The sequence below is a fragment of the Macaca fascicularis genome, chromosome 20 (genome assembly GCF_037993035.2).
Source record: "Macaca fascicularis isolate 582-1 chromosome 20, T2T-MFA8v1.1".
Lineage (NCBI taxonomy): Eukaryota > Metazoa > Chordata > Mammalia > Primates > Cercopithecidae > Macaca > Macaca fascicularis.
This window is the reverse complement of record NC_088394.1, coordinates 72,600,865-72,625,592: the sequence shown is the minus strand read 5'-3', so window position 1 is coordinate 72,625,592 and position 24,728 is coordinate 72,600,865. Positions and strand designations below refer to the sequence as shown.

At 38.2% G+C, this 24,728-nt stretch overlaps 1 long non-coding RNA gene across 1 annotated transcript in view; it reads right to left on the bottom strand.

Annotated features, from left to right (window-relative positions):
• Nucleotides 1-11,531: 11,531 nt before the first annotated feature.
• Nucleotides 11,532-24,728, bottom strand: part of LOC135968971 (uncharacterized) — a 154,804-nt gene continuing 141,607 nt past the window's right edge. Inside the window, exon 3 of the long non-coding RNA XR_010584021.1 lies at nucleotides 11,532-11,729. This is a non-coding gene — a long non-coding RNA (uncharacterized lncRNA). The remainder of the gene's footprint in view (nucleotides 11,730-24,728) is intronic.

The window sequence follows — 24,728 nt, the reverse complement described above, 5'->3', positions numbered from 1 at the left end:
ATCAATTATCACTAACCTTTGAAATGTAAAGATAGAAATATTTAAGTGAAACAAAGCATAGGAGGATGTGATAAGACGTACCCGATAATAAGTTTCCAAATTCATAAAAATAGATAAAAAAAACTAGTAAAGTTGTGTTTATGGTAATTTAGGAAACGAAGTTTAGGCAGAGTTTCCCAAAATGACAGTTCACCCAGAGACCACAAATAAGATGGAAAGTTAGAAAATTCAGGGAGCGATATGGTTTGGATTTTTGTCCCCACCCAAATCTCACATCAAGTTGGAGAAGGAGCTTGGGTAGGAGGTGACTGGATCATAAGGGCCAATTTCCCCCTTGCTTTTCTCATGGAATTGAGTTCTCACAAGATCTGATGGTCTAAGCGTGTGTGGCACCTCCCCACTGCCATGTGAAGGCGGCCTTTGCTTTTGCTTCCCCCTTCAGCTTCTGCCATGATTCTAAGTTTCCTGAGCCCTCCCAGTCATGTTTCCTGTTAATCCTGTGGAACTGTGAATCAATTCAGCCTCTTCATAAATTACTCAGTCTCGGGTAGTTCCTTACAGCAGTGTGATAATAAAATACAGGAAGAAACTGGAAGAGCTGGCAACATTTAGGTTGCAGTGTAGAAAACTAGAAATGAGGAACAAACAAACGGGGTGGGGTCTGTAAATACATACGAGATTGCCACATGCAGGAAAAAGTGCTCACATTTTAACTGTGTGACAAATCCTCCTCTAGATTTCTAGAAGTCATTATATATATACATATGACCGAAAAACTAGATAAAAAGTAGAACGTGCATTTCTCACACATTTTCAGGTTACGTGTCTTTTACCTAAAGGTTCGCTTCCCATTGCCAACACAACGATGCTCTAACAATCTGCCACAATTCTCCCATCATTGATGCTGGCAAGCAATGCATGTGCATGTGTGATCTGAGGTCACGCTTGAAGAATGGAAATGCTTATTTGCCTTCATGTAATAGCCATAAACCACACCCCATCCTGATTATAACTCCAGAATGAGTGTACCCATTTGAAATATATGTAAAATATCTATAGTTGATACTCTCACCTCTTTTGACCATTTAATGCTATGGAGAGGAGACAACAGTTATTGATACGTGGGTTCAGAGTTTCAGGTTGGATGACAAAATTCAAGATGGACAGTGGTGATTGTTGCACAACCACATGGCTACAATCAATGTCACTAAACTGTACACTTTAAAAAGGTTAAATTTTGTTATGTTTTACCACAATTTCTCTCATACTTGAGATGCACTGTCATACTCTAAGCACCTCTGAATCTTAGAGATGCAAGGAGGCAGTTCAAAGACAAAAGGAGAATTCCAGGGAAAGAATCCAATCTCTTCAACTGGGCCCCATGTGGGTTTTCTCACCCACATTGTTATACTGTGTCATATGTACTGTGCTGGATTTTTTCCTACAGTATTCCAGTCATGGCTTTCGAACCATGCCACATGACAATTTAACTGAACTGCATGCAGAGGCCACTGTGGAAATTTCTCAATGGATGGTTTGGTTTAATTACACAGAGAATTGAGTATATGGCAAAGGGCCAATTCTGCTCTTTTGATTATTCAAAGGACACTTCGCTGAGATTGTCATTTCTACAGCTCAGACTTGAACTGTTTGGGCAACTGGAAATAGGTTTGACCTCTAAATGGCAGATTTTAGAACCAGTTTAGCCTATTGTTTCAGAAATTTAAAGAGTACATAAACTAGATAGAGTATCTTTTAACTAATTTCTTACATATGTTTATTTAATCCCATACTAGCCCTTTAAGAGATAATTACTTCCACTCTTATCATAGAAAATTAATGTCTGCATCAATTATGGGAATTTTCCACAAAAAAGAATTGCTTTCTTCAGGTATAGAAGGCAGTGAAGCAGGTGTCTGAGTTTTGGAGCCAGGCTGCCTCCACTGGAATCCATGGTCTGTTTATCAGCTGTGTGACCTCAGCAAAATTAGATGAATTCTGGATGTCTCAGTTTCCTCGTACTTCAAAAATGGGGATAACAGCATACCTTTTTCTAAAACTGAAGTAAAATCCTATGTGTAAAATGCTTAGAATCATCAATTTCACTTCTAGGTATATTCCTGAAGAATTACAATTAAAGGCTCAGATATTTGTATACCCATGTTCATAGCAGCATTATTCACAATAGCCAAAATGTAGAGACAACCCCATGTTAATCAATGAATAAACGAAATGTATGTACAAACAATGGAGTTATTATTCAGCCTTAAGGAGAAAGAAAATTCTGACATATACTCTAACATGAATAAACCTTAAGGACATTATGCTAAGTAAAATATTATTCTACTTTATGAGCTATCTATAATAGTCAGATTCATAGAGACAAACTAGAACAGCGATTGCCAGGGGCTGTGGCGAGGACAGTTATTGATACGTGGGTACAGAGTTTCTGCTTGGATGAGAAAGTTCTGAAGATGGATGGGTGGCGATGGATGTGACTAATCAATATCACTAAACTACAGTTGAAAATGGTTACAATGGTAAACTTTATACGTATTTCGCAATCTTGAAAATGCTTAAAATAATGCTGGGAAGAGCGGTTCTCAAATCTGGTGACTAGATCAGCAGCATCAACATCATCCGGGACTTGTTAGAAAGAAAACTCTTGAGCTTCACCACCACAGACCTACCAAGTCACAGGCCTCAAGTATGATGCTTGGCAAGAGAGTTTTAACAGTCCCTCCCAGTGATTCTGAAGCACCTGCAAGTTAAAGTTTATAAGAGGAGATAAGTAGCTGACAAAGATTAGCTGCAGTAACATCACTTATCTTTTTAGATGTTCTTTAGGCCCTTTGGGTTCGTTTTCCAGGGAACATGTTTACTTAAATTCCTCATTTGCTTTCTTTTCAAATACCTACCTTATCTTTTATAGCCAACATGTATAACAGGAGATATTTGGAGATAAAAGGACAGCAAGTTATTTGCAAAATAAGGTATAATCTCCAAGGCTTACCTTTTAAAAAATATTGCTCATATTTGAGGTTTACAACATGGTGCTTTATTGGATACATATACATGTATACATACAGGGGGGACAATGGCTAACTATAATGAAGCGATTAACATACCTGTCGCCTCACACTGTGTGTGATAAGAGCAGCTAAAATCTACTTAACAAAAATCTGCAATACAAATTAGATGAAATTTGAAATCAAACATTAATGAAAAAAATTGAAGATGTAAATGAAAGTATATTCCATGTTCATGGAAGAGAATATTGTAAACATGTCCATTCGCCCCAGAGCAATATACAGCTTTAACACAAACTATCAAAACTCCAACTGGATTCTTCACAAGAAAAAACAATCCTAAGATTTGTATGAAACCACAAAAATCTCCGAGTATCTGAGGCAATACTGAGAAAGCAAAACAAGTTAGGCACATCATACTTCCTGATTTACAATTATATTGAGGTTTGATAGTAATCAAAATCATATGGTATTGGCATAAATACACAAAAATTGATCAATGGAACAGAATAGAAGGCCCAGAAATAAATTCAAACTTACACAACCAACTAGTTTTTGGAAGGGCAACCTACAGACTGAGAAGTTGCAAATCACATCCGATATCCTTATCCAAAATTTATGAAGAACTCCTATAAAATAACAGAAAAACAACCCAATCAACAAATGGGCAAAGACTACTTACAACAGCAAAGTCATAGAACCAACCTAAGTATCCATCAACAGTTGATTGGATAAAGAATATGTGGTATATATACATCATGAAATATTGTGGCCATAAAAAAAAGTACGAAGTCATGCCCTTTGCAGCAACATGGATGGAGATGGAGGTCATTATCCTAAGTGAACACCAACCCCAGAAGAATCAAAATATCACATCAAGTGGGAGCTAAACAAGTGGTATACATAAAGAATACAGTATGAGGGCTTTTAAAGGTATTGAATGAGGGTTGAACACTTACCAACTGGGTACAGTATTCAACATTTGTGTGATGGGTACACTAGAAACCCAACCCCTACCATTATGCAAGTAATACCCATGTAATAAAGCATGTGTACCCCTTAAATCTAAAATTTTTAAAAATGTAACAAAGGACCCGACAGACATGTCTCCAAAGAGGTTAAAAGGGCCAACACATATGAAGATGTGTTCGACATTAATCACAAGTGCAAATTAAAACTACTATGAGATACTACTTCACACTCTTAAAGGATGGCTATTATCAAAAAGAAAGTAAGTATTGGCAAGGATGTGGAGGAAAAAAGGTCACACATATACTGTTGGTGGAAATTTACATTGGTACAACCATTATGGAAAACAGTATTGAGATCCCTAAAGAAATTTAAAAACAAAACTACCATGTGACCCAATAATCCATCTCCTGAGTAATACCCAAAGGAGATAAAAATCACAGCCTCAAAGATACCTGTACTCTCATGTTCATCACAGCACTAATTCACAATAGCCAAGACATAAAAACCTAAATGTCCCTCAATTGACAAATTAATAAAGTGAGATAGACATAATGGGTTATTCAGCCTTAAAAACGGAGGAAACCCTACCATCTGTTACAACACGAATAGACTTGGAGGACATTATGCTAAATGAAATAAGCCAGACACGGAAAGAGGAATATTGCATAATCTTATTTACATGTGGAATATATATGTATGTATAGACACAAAACAGAACCCAAGGATTATTTTATGTGTCTGAGTAACAGACCAGAGGCTATTTCCATAGCAACACATACTCTGCGATTTATAAATTGCAGTATGTAGGAGAGAACTGAAAAAGCCTGTGGAAACTAAAAGTTTTTCAAAGAATGCTTTTAATACCCGAAATTGGCAAGTTCCCTCTCATGATAAACAGAGGCTACGGTTATTTAAATGACTGTTTTAAGTATCTGGGGGGCTATTGTAATCCTCATTAAACTTTCATGAACCGTAAGGACCTCCTTACTCTTAAAATGAACATGCTGTGAAGAAAGTCATTGCAAAATACCTAGACTGTGACAGACATTAACCTCTTACATCAATAGCATCTACTTTCACCAAACTCCAATAAACCTAGAAATTCTTAACTGGAAGCATTTTTTGTGCTGCAATGAAGTTTGCTTTTGTGAACCTATGAATCTAATCTCTTTCCCTCTTCCGAACAAAATCCTAAACCAGATACATTTTTCTCTCATTTTCACCAGGGTCCCAAATTGAGTAAACTCTTTACTCAAATTCTTGATAGCTAGTGGTTGTTCCCTCAGGAAAGCAAGCACGCAAAAGACGTGACTAACTCTGGTCAAAATATTTTCTGTAGTTGACCTGCGCATGATTTTCTCAGGTAACGCCTCCAGTAACAGATGTTTATAAATGGAATTCTCGACCCAATCTGTGGTTTTGAAAGCTTGTGCATTTTTAGGCCACTTCCAATGATGTGCCTTAAAGTGTGTACCTTAGGGCTCTGGGTTACAATCAGGAGAACTTATTTGAGGCTCTGCTGTGCCATTCACAATCTCATATCCCCCTCAAAGTCAATAGTTCCCCTAGGCCTCAGTTTATGTGTAAGATTAGACTAGAAGCTCTCTAAGATTCTAATTCTAAATGTTCTATGACACTCATCCTAACCCTCCCCCCCTCAAGGAGAAGTTACTCAAGAGGTACAGTACGTTTGTCATAAATGACTAATGACTCAAACCACAAGGAATGGTTCCTGACTCACTGTCAGGTTTTACTATTAGTCACCCCGTAGGTGGCAAAATGAGACAAAACTAGAATTCTCCTTCAAGGATAATTTGGCTTTATGAAGGACTGAGTGTTAGGTTTGTAGAAACTTCCAATTGCAGAGCGAGCTGTACACACAGGGACTCCAGACAGGGACCTGCAATGCAGGGAGATGGTGGTGACTCCGATACTAAGGGCTAAACAATGCAAAACTGCGAGTTCATTTTTCCCCCCACTGCGCCACTTGTTTTTTGAAAGGGTCTCTCCCCTGTTACCCAGGCTGGAGTGCAGTTACACAACCTTGGCTCGCTGCAACCTCTGCCTGCCGAGTTCAAACCATGCTCCTGCCTCAGCCGCCTGTGTGCATGTTTTATAGAGGGTTCCGATTTCAATCCTGCTGTAATCAAAATGGTCAACACAAAAGCAGTTTTCAAAAATATTTTGAAAAGTATTTTCTGTAACTTGCTCTGGAGACCAATAGTAACAACTCATGGCATGGAGACAGGAGCCCACATGACTATAGATGAACCATTTCAAGGCAACCGTCTCTTCCAGGTCAAAAGTCATCTTTCCTGTTTAACTCTGGTTCATTGGGAGAAAGGGCCGGTAAAGTTGAAACCCTCCTTTCCTGGCTGTTTCTCTATAGTCTTTCTTTTCTTTCCCCTTACTCTCAAGAGGATTGCTGGGTGAAGAAAAGTCACCAGCAAATCTTAATGATGTGTGTGAAGTGATTCTCTGGTCCCTCTAGTCTCCTCTCTAAAGTGAGTGATCTGGCCTGTTATCCCAGAGCTTTGGGAGGCTGAAGTGGGAAGATCCCTTGAGCTTAGAGTTCAGGGCTGCACCGAGCCATGATCACACCACTACACTTCACCCTGAGTGACAGAGCCACAACATGTGAATGATTTGGTTAAATTTTAGGGGTACCTGCTATGGGGTCAGCCTTAGACTGACTGATCATGCCTCCGACTGAGCAGGAGGACCAACTGTCTGGCAGTCACTTCTACTTGTTTCTAGTCATTTGCCTCCAGTGAAAAGCTCCCCCCTTCTCTGCAGTCCCCCGTCCTACTGAGGCCTACTACAGGTCATCAAGCTGTGTGTACAGCTTGGTATTCTCCTGCTCAAAGCACATGGAAACTCCAGGTATTATAACCGACAGTGCCATCTGTGGGGGTGTATTAGTCTGTTTTCATACTGCTATAAAGACTACCTGAGACTGGGTAATTTATAAAGAAAGGAAGTTTAAATTGACTCAACACGGCCAAGGAGGCCTCAGGCAACTTACAATCATGGCAGAAGGCGAAGGGGAAGCAAGACACATCATACATGGTGGCAGGCAAGACACAGTGAAGGGAAACTACCACAATTAAACCAGATCTTTTAAGAACTCTCTCGAGAATAGCAAGGGGGAAAATCTACCCTCATGATCCAATCACCTCCCCCCCAGGTCTCTCCCCTGACATGTGGGGATGATTTGACATGAGATTTGGGTGGGGACACAGAGCCAAACCCTATCAGGGCATTATTTCAAAAACCTTTCCTAGGACACCATCTTCCCACCTTGCTTTGTATGGCTTTCATGCCATCAGGAAACTGGTATGAAGGTGGTACCCTCATTGGAGGGTTCTGATACAGTTTGTTGCTCACATTCCCCTTTGAGTAAGTCACATGGGCATGGCGTGCACTGGGTCGTCTCTAGGTCCAGCTCCTGGCACTGAACCTTGATACGCCACTACCAGTTCCTTGGACTCCTACCTTTTCAACAGCAATCTTTCTCTTTCTGGATGATCGAGCCATCTCATACAACCTGCCCAACCTATAGTATCACTTATGGTGAAATCCCATTCTCTGAATCATCCTGGCTTAGGAGGTCTTGAAGTCCAAAAGCAAGGTTTGGAATTTAGCATATCCTCTTATTGCCCGAGTCTATTCATCTGTCAAAGCTATTTCATCACTGAACTTAAAAATTTTAGCTCAAAGACAAAAGCAGAATACTAATGCTGGTTCTTCCTCAACTTTCAACAATCCCAGTTTTTCCTTGATGCAGCAGATGCCTTTGGTAACAGGGAAACCATGACACTGATCGGGTGCTTACCATGTGCTATGGCTTTGTTGTAAGCAATTTATATAATTACTCAGTTAATTCTTTCAAACATCCTAGGAGAAAGCTACCATTATTACCCCCATTCTATAGAGGTCACTGAGGCTTAAATGGGTTAGACAGCTTAAGTGCAGTCATCAAGCAAGTGATGGAGCTAGTGTCTTCAGTAAAGAGGGCAATGGCAGCAGCCACCCAAGAGCTAGGATGACTTCATTTTTGTTTCCTATATGTAGTTAGCTAATTACTTAATCATTTAGTATATAGCAAACTATTCTCATCCTTTGGGCTTCACACTTTTAAAGTAGAAAGGGCACCTCCATCTCTTGTATAAGCCAAAGAGGAGCTACTCAGGTTGAAGAAGGAAAGGGTAAGGGGGTGTCTGGGGATGCCTGTGGGTTTAGGATACAGACTGGTCCAGTTTACCTCCTCCAAAGCCACTCTGCTGAGCATAACTCTTATCAGAAATCCATTTGAGTAACCCCTCCCCTGTGGGTGGCCTCCACATGATCAAAATACCTCCTGACATGTCAAAACCAGATTGCCTGGACTGAGCTGGATCACACAGCATCCAGTTCAGTTTTTGAGTTGTTGGGGTTCTGGTAGTTCATCTTTGAGAAGTGGGTTGTAACTTTGTAATTTCATTCCACTTGACACTCTAGTACTTCCCTCCACTTTTGGAGGCCTGCAGGGATCTTTTGAAGCAGCAGGTGCCAAGTGGAAACAAACACACTGACTTTGTTCCAAGGGCACATTGTTTAGCTGTTATGTTGCCTTGGTTTGCCGTTTTGTAACAGTATGGTGTTTTTCTGTTCAGTCTAAATCCCCTTTTTCCTTGAGCCATGAATTGTTTAGCTCCTAACAGCTTTTCTGTGTCCAGCTCTGACCCACTCACTTCCTGATAAACCTGACGTTCGAATCGTGAGTGTCGGCTCACACACATTAGAAGACCGCATGCCCTGAGGGCAATGACCGTTTTGGTCCCCAATATATCCCCAGCACTTGGTACACTGTGAGCCATATAGTAAGCAGTCAACTTGTACTTTTTTGAATTAACTCGTGGCACTAGCTTATGCTTTTAAACAGATGATTTAAATGTCAATACAGTAATTATCCTGAAGAAAGAGATGTGGTCTTACATGCATAATCTACAAGAAGGAAATCTTGATCATCACGGATTTTGTTTGCAAATCTTCAAACTAGTAGGGGAATTTAGTGATTTGATGAATCACAGAATTAATTGCTTGCTCTGCCCAACTTCAATTACTCACTTTCTTGTCCAGTATGTTAAAGATGTCTTTGGCAGTTTGACACTTTGTTTTACATTTTAAATAGCAGGTCAACTCGACTTCCATTGTAAACCAGGAACCATAATGGTTCAATTTGACAGGGGAAATTTAGTTACCTTAGAATACATACCCCAAATATAAGCAAATTCAAAGCAAATTTATAACCTAGAAAAATATTCAAGTTTTCCGTATTTACCAATATAGTTTTCTTTGAAAATAAAGTCATCAACTATCAATGTTTTTAATAACATTAAAATGGCAAATGATATGACAAGCTACTATTTTTAGTTCCTCTGGGAAATCTGGAGACATTCACTCAACTATCACAAAGTACAGCTCCCTTAAAACTAAAACGCAAACACTTTTGTTTTTGTCGTGTTTGTCATTATAGAAGTTTGTGAGTTAAGTGCCCTTTTAAAAAAAACACTGATGTGGTTGAGTATTTTTAAATACATCAGTTCAGTATTCAAATGACTTCAAATCCTCAACATGCTAGAGACAAACAATTTCACTGTGAAGCTGTGTTCAATCTGTCTACATCCTAATATTTAGAGGTCTGCCTTTTCACTTGCACTGGATTTCAAAGAATATTATCAAGGAAAATAAGTATTAAAATACATGAGATGTTTGGACTTTATCTTGTTATCAAGAGTTACCCAAAATAGGAACACTATTCTTTCAGAAAACAATGTCCCTCCTAAAGGCACTATCTACTTGACAATTGTCATAGTGTATTGATTTCTATTTTATATACATCATTTCTCCAACAATATTCACTGTTCTAGTAACAACTAGGTAGATACTATTAGCAATTAAATTCAACTTTCCCACAAACTTACCTGGGCAAAGGGCAAGTGAGAAGCTGAATCGATTCAAAACCACGTTTAGATTTCAGTATCTGGTTGTTCCTTTAGCCATTTTGCTTCTACATACAAATTGTTAATTCACTGTTTAATCATGTCACACGTAAATTGTGCGTTAAATATTTTAACCACTACACTAATTCATCCATTTTGTCACACAGTGGCTGTATTACATGTGACAAATATACTTTGAAAGACACAGCTATTTTCTTTGTGTACCACTAATTCCCTATCACAATTTTTTCCAGCCATTTAAATTACTACCCCCGGGAAAGGCATGATCTTTCATATAAATACCACGAAATTGGAGGGACACCATTGCTCCACAAAACAAATTTTCATTAAGAAAATAAAGTTGACCAAAAAAAAAAAAAAACAAAAAAAAAACCCAAACCCACACTGATCTTTCAGCTGGTATCTCTGAAGCTGCAAAGCTTTATTTGCAATTTACAATGTCTTTTGAAAAGGCCACAATTCATCGAAATGCCACATTCCGAGTTTTCCTTCTGTTGACTTTTAAAAGTTTTTCGAGTTTCTAAGACATGGGGTTTCAGGGCATTAATGTGGCCACATACACTGGTGGTTTAGGACAGTGACTCTGTCTGGAGGGTGGAGCTCCCTTCTGCCTTCTTTAATGAGCCCTGAGGAGCAAGTAAAGCAGGTCAGGAGGCACAGCTGAGTTAGGAACACTGACAGAGAACTTAAGTTTCTCTCTTTTGGCAGCGGTGAGTGCAGCAAGTGTCCATCGCTTCTTGGAAAGTAGCCTGAACAACTCTGGGATTCTCCTTTTTGCATCTGTTTTGGTCGTCATGATGATACTGTGTTTATTAATTTAATTTTTAGATTCAGGGAGTAAATGTGCAGGTCTGTTACATGGACATGTTGTGATGAAGTCTGAGAGATGAATGATCCCGTCAGCCAGGTAGTGAGCACAGTAACCAACAAGTAAACTCAGCCATTGCATTTAGTCTAAAAAGGTGGTGAGAAATTAATATACCCGAATACGCGAGTCAGGAGATGGGGTATCTTACTGAAGAGAAGGTAAATGAATCTCAAACTCTAATCATATCCCTGTAAAATTCAGAAAGCAGAGCTGCGTTTAGCATTGCTTTCATTTTTATTTCACGAGCGATTTCCACTAGGACCCATGGATACTATTGTACTACGGACCAGTACTTCCAGGGGATTTATTTGCATGGATGGATTAAAAACGATTGGTCCGAAATCTCTGAAAGACCCTGCCCATACCAACATCTCTTTCCCACCCACAACTTTCTCTATGTTCTGGTTACAAGCCTTTTCTTACCTACTTCTAAACTCAGTGTTTTAGCACGTGACGTTCCATGAAATTAGAGGACACTTATTTGTCTTAAAATTGGGCCTTAAGTGTTACTTCCTCAATGGAAATGACGTAAACCACAAAGTTACATGCAATCCCATTGTTTGCTGTTGTAGTACCATATATGTGGTAGGCAGAATCATTACACATAGATCAACTATCATTAAGTAACAAAGTTTAATGCCTTCCTCCGTGACAGAATACAAGCTTCTTGTAGAAAACTCACCATCCACGTGTTCCCATTACTTCAAGTTTCCACCATGCAAATCCTCTTAATAGTGTATTGGATTAGCTCAGTACTCAATGTCTTCAACTATGCCGTGGGCCAGATGAGGATAGGGCTTCCTTGTCCATATCTTCAACCTTTCGTCCAGGGGCAGGTCATATGAAAGGAGACATCTACAATGAATGTTTAGTGAATGAATGAAACTTGAACTCAGGCTCACTGCAGCTGCCATAGTTCAGACCTTAACGGTGTGGTACTGGAGCATTGAAGGATTTCCCATCCTCAGAACTACTAACATTTGTGCCAGGTATTTGTGGTGTGTGGATGTAGGGGGAAGGAGGCTGTTCCATTGACTGTAGGTTGTGTTACCTGTATCCCTATCTTCTATCCACTAGATGCCAGTAGCACCTCCCTCCAATTCTAACAATCACAAATGTCTCTAGGTATTGTCAAATGTGGTCTTGGGTGTCAAAATTTCTCACTCAAGAAGCATAGGAGAAAGCAATCTGATGATATGTCTGCCTCCTAATATGTGTCACAATGCCAGTGACAATCTTTCTAGAATAAAAATGCCAGTAATGACTGCCTCGCTGCCTTTTACTGAGTTACCACATATATAGAATTTATAATTTGCACTTTAAATAATGGCATTGTCAAAAGCAGGTCCTGAGAAATCAGCACTGTACTGTCTTCTGCCCTGAATTGCTACTCTGACTTTCAATAAGTGCATTGACCTCCCTAGGTTCCAAGTTCCTCATTTCAAGAGCTAGGCTAAATTACTTATTCTTTTTACTCTAAAAATCCTCAGATTCTTTATGTAATTCCGTTACCCACACAAATTGGCAAACACTATACATTAGCACGATGTTCAGGCAAATTCTCTTTAGGTACTTAAAATCTTATCTGCTCCAGAACGCTAAGAACTCACTCAGTCCAAGCATTCTTTTGGGGTACCATGAAACCCTACACAAAATTTTGTACATGTTATTTTGAAAATAAAGTTTGTTACTTTTAGACTAGATCTTTAGTAGAGCGCTGTCGTTAAAAGAGGAGATCCTGAATCTTACTATCTCACGGTTCTGTGACCTTTGGGAAGTGAATCAACTTTCCTAAACCCAATTCTCCCCATATGTAGATTAGGAATAATGCATGTGATGTTGTGAATTTTAGGATTTTAGGATTTGACAATGTCTGTTGCATACCAAGTGTTCGATACATTTTAACATTTTCCCTAATTCTAAGTACTTTTTAGCAATGATCACTGTACTGTAAAATCAGAAGCTTCTTTTTCCTTGTGGCACATAAGAATTGTTCACCTTGCAATCACTGACATGGATTGGAGGCACTGTATTATGAGCTTTTCAGTGGACACATCTTAGGGGTACCCAACATAGGAGGTCAATATAAAATGAGCTATCATTGGTGTATATGCACATGTATGCAATATGTACATACCTTTTTCTAACTGATGAAAAATGTCATTAGCCTACATAGAAAACAAGTGACTTCTTGTTTACGATCTAGATGGAAGATTCAAAAGTTATCCTGATTTGCATAGGATGTCCTTTAGTTGTAACATTTAATATTATAACTCAAAGATACTGAATAAAATGTCACCGATTTGGCCAATTACCCAAAGGGGCACACATTTATTCAGATTTTTCCAAACTAAAGAAATTAAGGCCTGAAGATGCTACAACAGAACCTGAAGCTATCTTTTCCCCCAGGCTGCTTAATTACACTCTTAAAATGATTAGTTGAAGCAATTTGTGTGCAAAGCACATCCTAGCATACAATGCCTTTATATTGTCATGTGGGTTGCTTAGCTCAACATACCCTGACTTGTTAATAACCCATTATTAAAAGATGTGGGCACACAACAATGAATGAAATGTTGATTCAAGATGTGTCAGTACATTCAGAAATATTTATGACATTAAGATATTAAATGCAATTTAAAGTAGAATTTATTGACTGACTAATTCTCTAGTTGGTCTGAAAAACATCCAGGCATTTTAAAACTTACCAATGGCCTCAGCTTATACCAATTAAATCAGATGAGGTAAGATTTCTGCATAGCAATGTCTGGGCTGCCCAGGTGATTAATATCAGCCAAGGTGGAGAACTAATGAGCTAAGTTCATAAATAGTATTTTCAGGAACACAGAAAAAAAGTGTACCCAAATCCAAAATACATACCGAGTTCAAGTTTCCATATTAAAGGAAATTATACCCATGGGGTTAGGTGTCAAGGGAGACAAGCCCTCTTGTGTTTTGCTGGCTTGTCTAATATGTTTGGGTACAAGGAGTCAACTTCAGTTTTAAAACTTTTACTAACTTTTAAAAGTTCATCTCTTTAAAGTTTCCTGAGAAACTGGTGTAAGTAGAGCACTCGTGACAATATTTGTCTCTATACTCCCAATAGTTTTAAACCCGAAAGACAAACATGTCATTTGTAGATATTTAAAATACAAGCCTCCAGCTTATTTGATATCGTTTTTCATGGGAAAACTTTCATTGTTCAGCAAAAAGGCAAAAGTGGTATTTCCCTAGCATTGGTATGATTTCAGCTAGAAAACAGAGGGTGAGAGCTTAGCAAAGGGACCTGAGGGAGTAGAAATGAGAATTATGTAACAGAAACCACAGATTTATTAAAGGCAGCCACATGGTACCCACCTGGCTGAAGAAATTTGGATGCTGGTTTGCTTACTGCGCGTTAAAAACCTCAGGAAGTTTGCTCTTTTTTGGTGTTAATTTTATTATAATCAACTATAAAGATTGCCATGGGAAACTAATTCTATGATTTAGGATTGTTTAGGATAATTTTATAGGAGGTATGCCTTAAGGAAATGCTAAAAAACTTGAAACAGCAGTTAATCACCTCACTCCTGCAGATGGAATTAGTCATAAAGTTTTCACTCATTCTTTTGCAGAAAGTATGAAAATCATCATACATTCTATACAGAGTGAACTAAATATAATTAGTTTAATTCACTTAGCAATTACGTAACACTTGCCAACACTGTGCATTTCATTATTCAAGAAGGATCTTTCCTAGTATAGGGTCAAATACAGGCTCTTTGTGACATATTTGCTCCTATAACAACTCAGAAATGTTGGAAATCTTGGGGAAAAAATGTTTGACCTGAACTCTTTTGGTTATGTGGTACAGCCTAGCCTATTTAACCTTCCTGCAGTACTATGATGGCAAGCTTTGCACCTGATTAGGGCTTTTGAATCTGGCTAGTTCACGTTATTTCAGCTTTCAGCTCACAAACAAGCTCTATACTATAAGGGCATCCTTCTAATCTTACTGCGTTTTTAATTTATTCACAGCAGTTATTCTGATTCTTATTGGTTATCCTTGTTTATGCTCTAGCTCCCCCTACTAGAACGTGGTCTCCAAGAAGTTGTTTTGTCATGCTCACAGTTGACTTCCTAAGACTTCATATATATATACACACACACACATACATACATACTTGTGTTGGGTAAATAAATGGAAGCACTCCTGCTGTGTAGACTGAAAAAGCAGCTGTAAAATCCCCCTTTATATCCTTTTTCAATGCAATTTTGCAGCTCCGCCCCCTTGAGAAGGGGCAATTATTTACCTATTGCTTGAATCTGGGCTAGTTTTATGACTTGCTAGGACTAACAAGTCGCAGAAAATGCTTTTATAGACTCAGAACCCCTCTGTCCCCCCAAAGAGCCCGAGCTAGCCCTGTTGAATTCAGAGCAGCATTATATAGCCTGTAGCCAAAGCCGAGAAGGAGCGCTGCCTACTTGACCTGGAGTCACTGTAAACAGATGAGTGTAATCCAGCAGAGACCAGAGAACCACCCAACTGGCTCAGAGTTAGTAAACCAACAAAGCATTGTTGCTTCAAAATGCTAACTTTTGATGGGGATGTGTGATGCTGCCATAGAAAAAAACCTAAGACATGTGGTATTGAGAGGTAGGTGAAAAGTAAGGAAAATGTTAGCCAGAGCTGGAGGAAAAAAAAAAAAAAAAAAAAAAAAACTGGCAAGAGACTTGGTTAATAAAACCTGGAAAAGGGGTTAACAAAATTTTATCATTCCTGAAAAATGGTGACCTGTGGTTAGATAGCAGGGAGGAAAAACAAAAAAACAATTTCCAAAGCTGTCACTTGCGGTGAGTGGAAAATAGCAACAACGTACTTAATGAAGCGTTGGTGAGGTTAGAAAGTTAATGCAGGAACAGAAAACCAAATACTGCATGTTCTCACCTGTAAGTGGAAGCTAAACATTGAGTACACATGAACGCAAGGATGGGAACAATGATCACTGGGAGTTACTTGAAAGCGGAGGGTGGGAGGGTGAGGATTAAAAAGCTACCTATGAGATATACTACATGCTTATTACCTGACAGAATAATTTGTACCCCAAACCCCAGTGACGCAATGTTTGTCCATGCAACAACCTGTACCTAACATATATCCCCTAAACCTAACACAAAAAAGCCCTAAACACCATATCAAGATCTACGTCACTTGAACTTTCTGAATTTGAGAAGCTTCGGGCAAGAATAAGAGACGCTGAAGGTAAATTCAGCACATCTGAATGAAAAATTAAGTGATACACATTCTGATATTGGTCAATCCCAGATGACAGGCTTTGTGAGGGAGATGAATGATCAAATCGACTACATTTGGTTTAATTTTGGCTTCTCAATTACTTGTCAACTGAGATTTAAAACAAATGACTTCAATGTACAGTCATCTTTTGATAACTGTCCTAAAAGCAATCAAGTTTGACATGCTTTTAATTTTATACACATTTGTAGTTCCTTAGATGTTAGCCTTAAGGCTTAGAAATCTATCAACTTATTTAATATAAAGTGTTTACAAAGTATCTGTTTTGTTGTTTCATTGTATTTATCAGGTGATTTCAATTGAGCATCTTAATACTTTTTCCCCCAAGCTAGTCCATTTGGTTTTGTATATTCATCCTAAAGTGATCCCATAGTACTTATCTACTGCTAGAAAAATGGAAAGAAAATGCACTTTTTATTTCCTATTCAGTCAACCATTACAAGAATTACAAAAGCTGACATCTCCCGAAGTTGGGTAAAAATATCAATTTAATGTAAGGATGGGGAAACAAAAAACACAGAATGTAAAACTTCAAAACTCTTAGTTTCACTAGCGTTATCTGTTACCCACAGGTGTTCTATGTTATACATCAACATTAAAGCATTTCTCTGGTGCCATCTTGTCTACATAAAAACTACACATAAATAGGCGACTTACAAAAATTAGGCATTGCACTGATAACAAGTCAACGTTTCTTAGAATGATTTCTTAAGCAGATGAATTCCATTCCATGTGAACTCACTAGCGTTAAGATCAGTAATTTTTCCGAGTATTTAAGCAGATTTGTCTTGTTTCAAACATTTGAAAGGTGTTTAAATCATGTAAACAGTGTTGTCCACATGTTTGCTGCTATACAACGAACAGGTAAGCTATTAATACTTTCCTCAGACTGTTACGGGAAGGAAAGCCTTGAGCGAGTTGTCCGGGTCCTTGGAGTTTGGAACGAAGAACGTAATGGCACATGCCTATGATCTCAGCTACTTTGGGGTGCCGAGGCAGGAATATCACTTGAACCAGGGAGGCTGAGGTTGCAGTCAGCTGAGATTGCGCGACTGCACTCCAGCCTGGGCCAGAGTGGAAACTCCATCTCAAAAAAACCACGCACAAAGCAACAAGGAATGAAGCACGGGAAGGAAGCAGTCAAGCAGGGATTCAAGACAGCACTCCACAGGGTGGGAGTGGACCCAGGCGAGCCGCCCAGGGGCCTGGTTGCTAAGTTTTCTGGATTTTAAGTATGCCTCTTGAGATCCCTATCCACTGCCCCTTTTCTAGATAAAGCGTTTGTTTTGTGGCTCGTAAGAGCTTGAGGTGAACTGGTGCCCTAGGCAGAGGAAGGGATGGCTCATGTGTGGCCCGTGGCCAATCCAGGTCACTTTCCATCTGAGACGTGGTGGAAGCAGTAGGGTTGTAGATAGAGTACCTTTGGTTTTTCGCTGTTTGAGCGGGCAAGGGGGAGAAGGGGTTTCCTTTAAGTTTTGGTGTTAACTGGCGTTAGGTCCCCCTGCGTAGAGACCCAGAGCTCTTCGGGGGTTTTCCTTTTGATCCAGCTTTGGAAACTCAGCACTAACTCGCCTTAAGTTCCCTGCCTCCAGACCTTATTTTCCTGTCTCGATACGATCGAAATCTAGTATTTTATCTACAGATTCAGTTTTTATGCAATATTTGTTTAGGATGCTTCTCATGGCAAGTGTTTCATCATCTTGAACACTGTTCCTCGTCTAGGACAGTACCGACGTGCTCCATGAATATTTGAATTAAAGATTGGAGAGGGATATGTAATCTCCCACACCAGAAAAGAATGAACAACCACCTATAACATCAAAACTGACAACAGAAGAATAACGCTTCGGAGGTCGGACACTTAACACATTGGAACCTGTGTCTTCCCTGGGGGTTGGCGATTCGGGATTTTACTCAGGCAATCTTCACACTCCCTGCTTTTACCCTGGTCCCTTTAGTCATCAGAGCCTCAAGCTTCATTTGTATTACGAAAGTCAAAATTTAACGTTTAAACATTCTATTATTTCTGGTATACACCTGACAAACCTTTTTCAGGATTTTACATTTATATATCTAGCCATCCTAAGTTTTAACTTCCTTTTCCTATATATTTCTTTTACTAGTGTGTTGTACCGACCCCCTATCAACTCCACTGGGGGTAACACCAAGTTTAAGAGGCTAAAAAAGGAACCAAGAGCTAGCAAAGACCGGAGTTTTACGTAGGACTTAACAGAAGAGAAAACGGAGTAGAGGCGGGCTGAGCAGAGAGACCCGCAAGTGCTTAAAAAGGGCATGCGGTTTATATAGCGTTTTCACTTAGCTCCCCCCACCCCATAACAGCCTCCACCTGGCAACCTTCATTTACCCCCAAAACTCAGCGCCTCCATCCCCTGTATGGCCCTGTGTTCTAACGCAGGGCCCTGGGGCTCAGATGTTTCTCATAGACAAGGAACGAATCTCAGGGCTGGCCACTCCTGGATTCCCTAGCTCAGAGCAGATATTTAGGTGCCTCTGCCCTGCAGGGTCATTCTCAGGGTATACTTACGTTATTGCTATCAGGTGCATTTACCTTACTTCGTGTAGGAGTCTTTTCTTGAAGATTCTGCCCTGACAGTAGTGTTCTTGCTAACTTCAGTATCAGCTATTAATGTTTGCAAGAAATCTTGCAGATGATCCTTTCCATTTACTTATTTTACCTACAGTCTGAAACTCTGAAACAACATGAATTGATGGAGTTCTCACATTGGATTGATAGAAAAGCCATGATTCTTGGTTTTATGATTTGCCACGAAGACAGAGATCATTCTACAGCTATCAACAGAACCAAGTCTTTTTATTTAAGATTTAATTAACATCGTGCTTTATTCTGTCACTTGCTTTTTTCCCCACTACCTGGCCAATATTGTACCCTTCAGTCAACAATGACCAACCTAGCAGAAAAAGTTAAAAAAAATATACTAGGACTGTAATATGGTTATAATTGGTGAAAATTTCTTTTAAAATAATTCAACAATAACCAAGAGAAGATTCTTACTGTTTACAAAAAAAAAATTGGAAGGAAAATATTAGACACAAAAAAGTTAGACACAAAAAAATTTTTAGTGTCTGAGTTCAACTATCCACGTGATAATGAAATGGTCTTAGCATAGACAAAACATATTCAATTACTGGGACATTTTACTTGTAGGAAAGCAAAGGGGCAAAAATAAAATCTCTCCAACCACATGAACCCCTCTGTTCTATAGAAATATGTGATCTAAACCCACAAAATGTATCTGTTTCTTTTATTAATATCACTATAGTTTGTGCATTTTTCCCCAGGTCTGAAAATAGATAGCTATTTGACACTTAAAATTTTGACCAATGGCAGCTATATTTGTGAATTCGCAGCTCAATACGGTGGGGAATGTTGCTATAGTCTCTAATCATGAACTGAATCTGTCAAAGAAAATGATGAGCAGCTGTTGGTAGCAAACATCATTTGCCACACTTGGTAGCTCCTTCCACATGCTGCTGCTTGATTGCAAGTGGAGATTCACACAATTGTTGGGGCCAGCCACAGTAAATCAAGTAGAATGCTTAACCAGAACTCTCTGCATCTGCGAATCATTGAAAAAAAGCATCACATTTTCCAGCTAGCAGTGATCAATATTGGTGCTAGAAACCATTCATTAGTAAGGAAAATACTAAATATTTATAACATATCAAATATCATGAAAATATTAAAAATTTTACTCTTGAAAATAATTGTGGGTTAAAATACCTTTGTTTTATTCTGCAATGAAACCCACATTTTACATTTCTATGATACCTGAGCCTAATAATAAACAGTAAGCCAATTAATGGAAACATCAATCAATTTGATTGAAAGTGACTTAGATTAGCATCACTGTTGTCACATAAAATAAAAAAAGAAAGTGATTACCAGCTAAAAGGGGCTTACTGGATAAAAGTTGGGCTTGGTTATAAATCCAAACACTAAATATTTTCCAGTCACCTGAAATCCTTGGTCACACATCTTTCATTATTTTCTCCTCTGTTGTTTAAGTAAACATCATTCTTTCTATTCTCTGAATTCCTAGTTTAAGTTCAAGTTCAGTACTTTAGCTTTTAATTTTTGCTGCATTACCATTGCACAACAGAATGTCAGCACTTGCAGAATCTTGCTAAGCTTCTAGTCTAACCTCCTTCTCGAAATTTTCTTAAAGAGTTAAGCATGCGCCTTTTCTATAATCCAGAAATTCGACTCCTACATCTTTACTCATGGGAAATGAAAACATGTGTCTACACAAGGATGTACATAAAGTATTCACAGAATCTTTATTCATAAGAGCCCAACTCTGGAAATTAGTAAGAAGTTTCTTATAAACAAATTGTGTTCAATAATGAAATGATTACTCCCTATTTTTCGAATAATCTTGTTTTATGTATTGTCTCCAGAATATCAAGATAAATGGTATACAAACATGAAGATGATAATCTCATGTTTTATTTAAACTTATTATCATTTATTCATATCTGTTCAAGGGTAACCAATCTATTTTTAAATAATTCCTCCTTATAAAATTCCACTTCATTCTAATTGCCCGATCATGCTCAATATCAGTGAGGTGTCTTCCTTCAAATCACAAAAAGTAAGATTCCTTTTCAATGTGCTTTTCAGCTCTAGGTATTATAGTTCAAGTCAGATCTACTTCAAAGGAAGCTGCCTGTGATTCTTCTTTCATGTGGGAATTTGAATGGTTTTCTAAGTCAGAAAATACTTTGCACTAATGGGAAATGGCTAGATGCATGGTTCTATATTATTTTTATTTATCTCCTACAGAATGTGTTCAAACTTTGTTTCCTTCAATATTACGTTCTGAACAAAAATGCAAAATTAATGCACTGAATTCAGTTTCTTATAATATTTATAATCGTGGCTATTTTTATACAGTAGCAGCCATTTATATAAAAAAGTGAAAATATATGCAATTATTCAGATATTTTGGTTTTCTTAAAGCATCTAAGTAATGATTTAATATTTTATATTTCAAACCTGAACTGCTGCCTTACAGCCATATATTTTTATGGTTGAGGAAAACTAAAACAATTATTAGAATCAAACATACTTAACTACCAATTTCTAATTCAATAAAATTTTCTGCTGAGTTTATTTTTCTCATTTACTTAAAAACACAGAGGTAGCCTCTACTAAAATTAAAAGAAGAATCACCTCTAATTTTTTTACTGACATTAATATTTTCAATGACAAATATTTTGTCTCTGATTTAAGATTCTAGTTATTGGCAACGAAGATAATCGCTAGGACTTGTTTCTTATACAGAACGGTTCCTGGAAGATATATTGCTTTATTATTTATGTATTATTTATTGCATATTTCAAACTTTAAATTGTTTGGAGAAAAAAAATACTTTTAAAAATATTCTTTAGATTCAAATTCTTCCACCTTGTCCTGAAAACAAGGAGAGAGTAAATCATGGCTTAGCAGCATAACAAAGTAAAAATAAAGGGCAAAGGGACATAAAGTTATTGCTAGAACATTTCTGGACTATGCCCCAGCTAAGGTGCCTTCATGCCTTCACGCATATGAGAACAGTCTTCAAATGAGTAGCTTATTTTTACCAATGTAGTTTTCATAATTTGGAGGTCAGCGTTTGCTCAGGAGCAATCATACGGCGTCTAAATATCAGTGCCAATGTGAGAGAAAAATGTGTGTCCAAATTCCTATATTCTCACCCTCCTTTTCCTCTCAAATCAGGGAATAACACCATTTTCCTTACATTTGGGCAAGCCATTAATCTAGGATATGTTCTCGACATCTTCCTATTTGCCCCATGTCTAATCAGTCACCAAGCCATCCCAAATTTGACCTCCAAACATCTCTAGGAAAATATCCACAGTTCTATAGCTGTAATTAGGCACCTAGTTCATGTTACCACCTTCTGAATTACTTCAAAGTCTCTGACTTTCCCATACTGGAAGCATAATTATCTTCTTAGGATAGAAACTTGATCGCCTAATTTAAAACTGCACTAACTGCTCAATTGCTGAAGGGATAAAGAATACTTTTAATCAAGGTATGGACAGCCTTTCATGTTTTAGCCACAGTTTCAGGCTTGCTCTCACAGTCTGCCACCTTCCTATGCTCAACAGACACACTGGGCTTCTCTTAGTTCTCTTAGTTATGTGACTGGGCCTTTCTCACTCCTGCCAGAGGGCCTTAGCACAAGCTGATCCTCAACCTGAAATGCCCTGTCTCCAAAAACACCTTTCACACACCCACATCTCTACAGATGTCAAGTCTTCAGAGAAGTGACTTATAGTTCCCCATAGGAGCTCAGAGACCCTGTTTATAGCCCTCTTCTTTATAAAATCAATGCACATTTTATTGTTCTATGTTTAATAATGTATTGGACACATGTAAATTTGACTCAGCATTTTATCCTGAGCCTCAAACACTGTGAAATAAATATCTGCTGATGAACAAAAAAATACTAAGAAAGCACCTACTTTGTTCCTGGCAGTGATCTGGCTGCTTTAGAAATGACAGCAAGCTCTGTGGAGACAGGCTGTTAATAGATAACTATCAAATGCCACAAATGTGTAGAAATACCATTATGATTAGTGTGATGGATAAAAATAAAGCACATTAAAACAGAGTTGGGAACAGAGCGACAGCAGGGTGTGGTATGGTTTTATATCCTCTGGTAAGAGACAGTCCCTCTGAGGAAGTGACACTGAAGAGACTTAAATGACCTAAGGGAGCAAGACATTCTGCTTTCTGGCCACATCACATAGCATCTTTCAGGCATGTTGCTTTAGAACTTTGAATTTTATTCTGAGTGAGATGAGAAATCATCAGAGAGTTATGAGCAGGGTGTGATGTGGTCTGACTCAGTAAATAAAATGATGTGTTCTGAATAAATAATAAAACCTCGCTCTAGATGCTCCATGGAATACAGACTTTTTTTTATGGAAGAGGTGGAAGCATGTACATTAGTTAGCAGGTTCCTACAAACATGCAGGAGACAGATGTTTGGATTATGGATACGTTTTGAAGAGAGCTTTCAGAATTTGCAGGATGAAGCAACGTGATTTGTGAACGAGAAGGGTGTCAAGATGAGCTCCAGAATTTTAGTCTGAGATACTCCAAGAAGACAGCCAGGGAGAGGTGCAGATTTGGGATGGGTGGATTAGGAGAGGGAATCAGGGGTGAGTGATTATTTTTTTAAAAACTCAAGTTTTCTCCATTGCTGAAAACATTCCAACATAACAAATAACAACCTTAGAAACTCATGACCCCGAAATTATACTCAAAGGATTACGCAATGAAATCCTGACATTGTGCGATGAAGAAAATTGAAAAACATATATAGCGACAATTAATTTTTAAGTCCTTTTTTTCTAGAAGTGGCTTATAAGGCCAATACAGGGCCTGATAAGAATCCCCTTAGATGGTTGAAAATCTATAGTCTTAAATGACTGTAGCAAACACACTGTTTAATTAACTCTTCACTATGTTGATTTATTGTAACTAGATGGTATTTGTTGAGGTTCTCACTATATTATACTTTACTAAATTATTATAGGAAGTCCACACTGGCCTCTATTCTACACTTCAGTTAATTGCCCTTTCTAGTCAAATTTAATGAAATAATCCATATTTCCTTAAACCCTGATTTGTGTAGGTTACTTGATTGATAGGTTTACCTATCAAATAAAGCCCATAAATCTTCAGTCATTTATGTCCCCACACAATGGGCTTCTGCCTACTTTTAAAAATGTGTCTTGCACTGTTCCTTTTTACTGTTCTCTTTTAGAGTTGCGCTCACCCTGGCCGCAACACACCATGTGTGACTCCCCCTTGGAGGTTTTACTGGTATCCATCAGCCTGCTCTTCAGTATATCATTTCTCATTTAGATCCCCATAGACACGCCCTTACCTTAAAACATTAGTCCCATAACCTCAATAAATTTTTTCCTAAATATTGCATCTTTCTTCTCTGAAATGTTGCAGCACTGACAATCCCTGATGCCTGAAATGCTAATAAAAGTTGGCTTTAGGGAAAAGATAAAGAGTTCACATTTAGCCATGTTGAATTTGAAAAGCTTGGAGACATCCTAGTAGATATTTCTAGTATTACCCTTGCATTTTAGGAGCAAACAAGTGAATCTGCATGTTTCAGATTGTGCTAAAGACAGAAAAAGAAATCTCCTAAATATTTATAAGCACAGGCATGCCCTCATATACTTTATGGGTTTGAATTCACACTACTATTACAAATAGGAAAAACACATACTGATAAATAAATTTAAAGTTGTCTACAGTTGATACTGCACCTGCTACCTTGCAAAGGTAATAACATATTTGCAAAAGAAGAGGTACCTCATCAATTCAAGTTGTTGATTTTCCAAGATAGACCCACCAAGGATGGGCTTAAAATTCAGAATTATAAGACACATGAGGAAAAAAAGACACATTAGCAAGAGTTTCCAGAAAACCTACCAACAGCATCAGAACCTAAGAACTATAGGTCATGGAATTATTGGAAGTAAAA